Source organism: Mus pahari, chromosome 12 (assembly GCF_900095145.1).
Source record: "Mus pahari chromosome 12, PAHARI_EIJ_v1.1, whole genome shotgun sequence".
Taxonomy (NCBI): domain Eukaryota; kingdom Metazoa; phylum Chordata; class Mammalia; order Rodentia; family Muridae; genus Mus; species Mus pahari.
In genome coordinates this window covers 50,502,530-50,510,187 of record NC_034601.1, presented here as the reverse complement: position 1 = coordinate 50,510,187, position 7,658 = coordinate 50,502,530, and positions in this window count along the sequence as shown.

Sequence of the window (7,658 nt, the reverse complement as noted above, 5' to 3'; positions counted from 1 at the left end):
TAATTGAGAAAATACTTTACAGCTGGATCTCATGTAGGCATTTCCTCAACTAAAGCTCCTTTCTCTGTGATAACTCCAGCTGTGTCAAGTTGACACAAAGCTATCCAGTACACCATAGATAGAATGTACAAACATTATGACAAATATGAAACAGCTGGGAGGCATGGAACGAAATGGCCACAGCTATGCCAGGGGTACAGGCCTCAACAGCACTAGGTGTTGAACTGTGGTAGTAGGGACTTTGTGTATGATAAGCAGGTACTCCACCGTGAACTATATTTCTAACATAATCACTAGCCTTTTCTTATTGCGTGGTCCTCCACTGTCATCTTCACTAAAGTAATTCATGCAAAAAGCAAAACGGAAGACCATCTCTCCTTCAAGTTTGAAGACCGTGGTGTTACAGGATATTTGATCACACTGTGACCTCAAGATTGTAAACCAAAAAGACCTTGTTATGTTGTGTCTCAGCCCTAGCACACACCTTTTAATCAAGAGCTTTCTGTTTACTGCAATTACTTGTGTGGGTCAGTCCTAGCACATACCTTTAATCCAAGAGCTAAATATAGTCAACCCTAGGTCAAGAGCCAGAGTGAGAAACTAGCTAACAGGGAGTGAACATAAATAAACAGAAAGGAGGGTCTCTGAGTTGAAGGGGTTTAAGACAGCATTTAGAATGAGAAGGACTTTTTTCCTTCTGGGATGGTAGTGGAGTAGGAAGGTCAGCTGGGTGCTTTTTCTGTCTCTCTGAGCTAGGATGCTTTCACCACAGGGTCTGGCTCTTGAGTATTCAGTAAAATTGAATAGCTTGATTTTTTGTCTTTAAAACAACTCGGTGGTAGATTCTTTATAAATTATAGAATTAAATAAAAGCACTTCCTAGAGCTGCAAATCCCCATTTTTACTGGCCACCAAACCTTAATAAAGATGGCAACCGAGAAGGATGACCATTGTGTGGATACTTCATTCCTCCTTAGAATAAGGAACAAAATACACACGAAAGGATATAGATACAGAGACAAAATTTAGAGCTAAGATGAAAGGATGGACTATTCAGAGACTACCCCATCCAGGGACCCATCCCATCATCAGCCACCAAACCCAGATACTAATGCACATGCCAGCAAGATTCTGCTGAAGGGACCTTGATATAGCAGCCTCTTATGAGGCTATGCCAGTGCCTGGCAAACACTGAAGTGGATGCTCACAGTCAGCTATTGGATGGAACACAGGGCCCCCAATAGAGGAGTTAGAGAAAGTACCCAAGGAGCTAAAGGGGGCTGCAACAACAATATGCAACTAACCAGTACCCCCTGAGCTCGAGTCTCTAGCTGCATATGCAGCAGAAGATGGCCTAATCAACCATCATTGGGAAGAGAGGCCCCAAACTTTATATGACACAGCACAGGGGAAGGCCAGGGCCAAGAAGTGTGAGTGGGTGGGTAGGGGGGCGGGGGGGGGGGGAATATGGAACTTTCGGGATAGCATTTGAAATGTAAATAAAGAAAATAACAATAATAATAACAATAATAATAATAATAAAGTTACATCAACATCTCTATCTATAGATATAAATAAAGATAAAAGAGAGAAAAAAAAGATGACAACTTTTTTCAGACGCTTTGCTTCCTTTTCAGGCTACTTCTCTTTGAAAGCAAAGTCTATTTCCCATCACAGGACATACTCATCGCTGTGGTATAAACTGACTCCAAGTGTGGAGGATAGGTATGAGCAAATGAAATCTTCTAAATGGTTATTGTGTCTGTTTGCTTAAGGCTTTCCAGTTGGGATGGATACTGACTAGCCCATAATTAAAATGGTAATAAAGATCTTGAGCTGATTATGAATCCTTTTAATATGTTGAAAGAGCCAAATGTTGCTTCAGGAATCTCTCGTCATCTCTGAAATGTCTCTGTTAACTATGGTCACCTGCTGGGTATTCATTGCTCACTCTGTTCTTATGGACAGTGGCTTTTCTTTGTATCCTTTGATTTGTAACTAGAAAAAGAAGTCACGGTTTCCAGAGTAGTATAGAAGCAAATGGAAAAGATGTAAAAGAGAGAATATGAGTAAAATATCCTTAAGCCCTCTAAATTTGATATTAACTATTTGAGGCAGAAACTCCTTCTACTGGACTATTAGAATACCAGAGATATCCCAGCTTGGTAGAATTTTAATAATTGACATTGGCACTATTCTGCCTCCTGTCACTGCCCATCCTCCAAATAAAACAAAAACTTTTCCTAGTCCTGACTTGTAATTCACTATTCCCGCCCCCTCCTCCCCCCAGGTTTTCAGGAGAAAAGTTCTGTTCCCACTCCTGCTACATCCACTCCAGTATTGACTCACATTACAGGTTTAGAAACCTGGAAGCATTCCTGAGGCAGAGCCTCCTGGAACCTTGGCATTCCTGTAGCCCATAGACTCAAAACCTGTCCCCGAGTTAGTCTGGTGTATGGATCCCTGTGCTCTCTTTCAGTATTGTTTTATTATAAGTGCCTTTAAGGATTGATTTTGACATATAGCTAAGCCTCCATCAGTATTCCAATGGTTCCTAGAAAGTCCTTGAAGCCGACCCTGAGCTTGGAATTCAGTAAGAATGTTACCTATTCAGTAACATTCAAATTTACTTCTAGTAGAGAGAGTGAAACTAATTAGGCATTACAATTTACTTGTATAGAGCTAGAAAAGCTCAGGGCTAGTCTACATAGTAATTACTTAGGACAATGGCTGAGTCACACCCAAACACAGGAATACACAATAGGTGGGTTGTAGTATGAAAGGGTTAGTAGAAGGGAATTCCCCTGGTGCAGGTATTTTCACTAGGCCTAGAGGAATAGCATAATCAGGTATTTACTAAAGAACCCCTGGTGGTGGGTTTAACAATAGACTAGCATTGTATCAGAGCATTCACCTGGCTCCTGTGTTTAGTTGATTTTAGTTAAGGGTTGTTCCTATTCTCAGTGGTAAACACAGCCTGGCTCCCTCCATCTTTTATGTATGCATCTTGTTTGTTTTGTGTCGATGTAACTTGGCTGATGTGTTCACCTGGCTTTCTTGTTTTCTCTTCTGTATTAAAAGACTGGTGTTTTCTTGGAAAAAAAATACATTCAGATTCAGCACTCCCTTGTGTCTGTGTCTGTTTGTCACCCTTTTCTCACCAAGTCTTTGCCCATCTATCTGAAACCCTGATTTCCCTTCGGATTGAGAGAGGCTAACTGAGCCCAGTCCATGGCACACTCCTGAATGATGTCATTGTAGTTACTTGAGATATGGTGTATTCCCAGCTAAGATGACTGTTCCAAGCTCCCCTTATCCTAAGTGACTTCCTATGAACCTTTCATCAATTTCTCTTTAAAGTATTAGCCATGAAGGATAGTCTACTATACTCATAGATCATTGCCTAGCCCAGTCATCATCAGAAAGGCTTCCTCTGGTAGCTGATGGGAACAGATCCAGAGACCTATAGCCAAACACTAGGCAGAGAGAGATCAAATTGGAAGCTTCCAACATGTCCCTCCTGTTGGAGCTCAGAGAACCCCAAGAAAGAGGTAGAGGAAGAGTCATAGGATCTAGAGGGACACCAGGAAAACACAGCTTACAGAACCAAATTAGCAGAGCTAATAGGAGCTCAGGGGGGAGAATGAAGTGGTAGGCATGGAGCCTTTATGGGTCTGGGCTAGGTCCTTTGCTTCTATGTTATGGTTGTGAGCTTGGTGTTTTTGTGGAACTCCTGACAGTGGGAATTCCACAGGTGTCTTTGCCTCTTTTCCCTGCTCTTGGGACCCTTTTCTTTCTGCTGGGTTGCCTTGCTGTGCCTTGATATGAGGATTTGTACCTAGTAGTATTGTTTCTTCTTATACTGTGTTTTGTTTATATCCCTAAGAAGCCTGCTTTTTCTGATGGGAAACCAAGGAGGAGTGTATCAGAGGGACAGGGGAGGTAGGGGTGGGAGGAGTGGAAGGAAGGGAAACTGTGGTAAAGATGTATTGTGTGAGAGAAGAACAAATAAAAAAAATGTTAGCCATTGTTTAAAAAAATAAATAACAGGTCATTTGTAACAAGATAAGGAAAGAAGAGGTTATTTGAAACAAATTTTTAAATTTTAGTAAAAATGATTCTTGGAGCTTAATGTAGAAAAATGATACACTAAAATAACAAATACTCTAATCTTCCTTGGAAATAATTTTTGTAACAAGAGCAATATGAAGGTTATAATTCTTTGAGTCACTAAATTTCCTTCCAAGAATCCAAAATTAAGAAATAATTGCAGTGCTGAGAATGTGGTTCAATGATAGAGTGCTTGACTAGTGAAAGTGAGAGCCCTAGATTTGAGCCCTTAACACTGCCACAAAGAAAAAAGGATGAGGAAGGAAGAGAGGGAGGGAAAGAAAGATGGGGAAATGAGACCAGGGGGAGGTATGTGGCAATGGATGTGGGGGAATAAAGGGAGTGGGAGAAAACCCACGTCCTGCCAGAGTTCCAGTGCTTTGGGTGGACAGACTTGGGAGGACTGCCACATGCTTTCCAAGCAGCCTCGGGTGGGTGTCTGGCTGTGGGAAGCCACAGACCCAGCCCACAGTGGGAGGACAGTCTGAGGTCTCTGGGTCTCACTGAAGCCAGGGATAACAGGTTCTTAGTCTTGGGCATCCCAGATGCCACTGGGCACCACAGAAGAGCTGAGAACAAGATGAGGTTCCCCCCCCCCGGGGGGGAGCACAGCTCAGTCATACATCCCCAGGGCCAAAGGAGGAGAGGACATAGAGAGAGGGGGAGCTGGGTGGTTCCCACACTGGTGAGAGTCCTTGGTCAAGACCTTGGCTGGAGCGCAGGAAGGCCTTCTGGCAGGAGGTTAGATGTGGGTCTTTAGGGGAAAACCTATTCCATCGTGTAAGCACCGCAGGCCTTGATGAGCAGAGATTGTCTATGGTTTTAGAACTGTATTGTAGAAAGGCAGGGAGAAAGAGAGAAGGTAGAAAGAAAGAGAGAGGCTGGCCATGGCCATGTGGAGAGAGGTGGGAAGGGAGAGAGAGAAGGAGGGCTAGAGATGAGAGTAAGAAAGGTGAGGACTTAAAGAGAGGAGGGGCCAAGCAGCCTCTTTTAGAGTAGGCTGGGCTGTCTTGCAGTTGCAGGGTAGCTGAGGGGAGGAGCTTACCTGGCTATAGTCAGGTAACTGTGGGGGTGGAGTCTAGCCAGAATGCCAGGAGCTTGGGACATTGTCTGCATGAGTGATAGTCACAGAATTGTGGAGTTGGGGGCTTTATGGTGTCAGGCACCTGTCTTTGTGAACGTGGTTCACAATTCCAAAGTAGAGTTTCCTACTGTGTCTCTGGAACAAGCCTCGTTCAACCAAAACAGGCTGCCTTTCAGGGCCCCACAGGGAGGGAGAGAAGGAAGGAAGGAACGAGAGGAAGGGTCTCATAAATAGATTTATCATCTTCAAGTAGGGTTACTTTATTTTCTTCTCTTCCTATTTGTATCCATTTGTTTTTCTTGTCTTTTTATTCTAGGTAAGATGTCAAGTACTATGTTGGATAGGAGAATAGGGAGTAGGCATCCTTGATTTATTTCTAACCTTAATGAGGATGCTTCAAGTTTTTCTCCAGTAAGTATTAAGTTGACTATAGGCTTGTCATATATAGCCTTTATTATGTTGAAGTACGGTCCCTCCATCCCTAGTCTGTCATGACTATGATCATGAAGTGAAACTTAATTTTGCCAAAGGTCTAGGTCCTTTTTTGTGACTTTTAGGAAGCAGTTTTGAATACCTCAGGAAATTATATTGCAGTAACCTGTGACATTTCTGTCTTTTTATCCCTTTATACCTACTTCTCTCTCTTCTCTCCCTCTATCTCTCCCTTTTTTCTTCCTCTTTTTCTCCTTTTCCTTTAGTTCCTTCCTTATCCAATATTGAATCTGGTCTAAAAATCATTAGCTAACACTCCCTTTCTGTTCCTCTTTCCTCTTTCCTCTTCTTTATCTTGCATTCTTTTTCCTTCTTAAAGGCTAAAAATGATAGTCATAAGATTAAGGATAGCTTATATATATAGTGACATCAGTAGCTAAAGCATCAGTATTTGTGATCATTTCCAGGATCCCAAACCTTCCAGGATATGCAATGAGTATCAGGGGGTGAATGGACATTTATTTAGTGGCTTCCTAACCCTAGAAAGGCCTAGTATAGAAAGAAAATCTTTCCAACTTTTCACTGGAATGAGACATTATCTTTGTTATTACCTGAAAGGTTGTTTTCACCATGAGACATTTTTCTAGGTTGCACAAACGTTCTTGAGAATATATTTGAAAAAGAGCTGTCAGTGCTACGGTTACTGGGACATCTGTGGAGAAAATTGTCTCCTAACAACATCTATCCCTTTCTTCTACACCATCTTTACTAAGGACACGTGAATGTCTTCTGTCACCACCAGCCAATCTGATTAATACAATCAATGGAGGCAGGGACAAAAATCTACCTCACTTGTCTTATACAAGCACACACATGGAGATGGGGCTTGGATTTTCTATGTCAACAGCACTGTAAGTGTCTGTATCCCTGCCGTACAGATCCAAGACTCACTTCTCTTCCTGCAGAGGCCCTGTATCAAATCTGGTGCATACTTGTAATGAGCCATTAGAATCTACCTTATAAAGCCAGTGATGCTGCCTTCTTCTCTCTCTTCCCTCCCTCTTTTTTTTTTCACAATTTCTCTTGGTACCCAACATTTATGCAGATTTATACATACTACTATGGGTGCTAATGCCTGTAAGCTAAAGTTAACCTGTATGACTTGAGGCTGATATCACTAATGACTTTATTTAAAGCATGTGATAAAACTTACACCACTTTTTTTCTAATTGAGTAATTACTATTGTCATTAAAACTGCCCCCAGGATGCACACAAGTTACATTACTCAACTCTCTGGAAAGCTCCTCCAAGGAACTAAGGAAAGCTCCCTACTCTAAATTTTGATTTGTCTGTTTATTTAGTGCATGTGTTTACACATGCCAAGCTGCATGTATGGAGGTCAGAGGACAACTTATAGGAATCAGTTCCCTTGTTTCACTGTGTGGGTTCTGGAGATCAAACTCATGTCATCAGGCTTGGCAGCAAGAGCCTGGTCCTCCAGCTGTCTCTGCAGCTCTTAGCTTCTTTTCCAGAGAGATCACCTCAGCAATCAAAATTACTTGGTTATGTTTGTTAAAACATGTATAGACCTCTTATAACCCCCTTTAAGATAGAGATCACTATGTTTTAAGATGAGAAAGAAACTAGTACCTGACTTCATTGAAGATATGCAGCCTTGGGGATAGGCAGGGTGTTACTAAAAATTCCATTTCATTACTAGGGTCCTTGGAGGATCTTGTCTCAGTGGAGAATGAGTCAGGGTACATTTGCTAGTGTTTCCATTGTGGCCTGCTGGCTCACTAACTGTAACTGTTAGGGCTCCAGTTAATTTACAATGATTGAGGCCACTTCTTGTTTGTATGAAGAATGATTTTTAGTGTAGCTAATCTACATTGTCCTACTTGTCCATGTAACTAGCTTAATGGCATAATTTATACCCAAGTGTGATGGGCAAGGTAAAGAAGACATCCAAAGGTGTCAAGATATGCTTTGTATGGGAAGTATATGCCATCCTCTGCTGCTTGCTGTTTT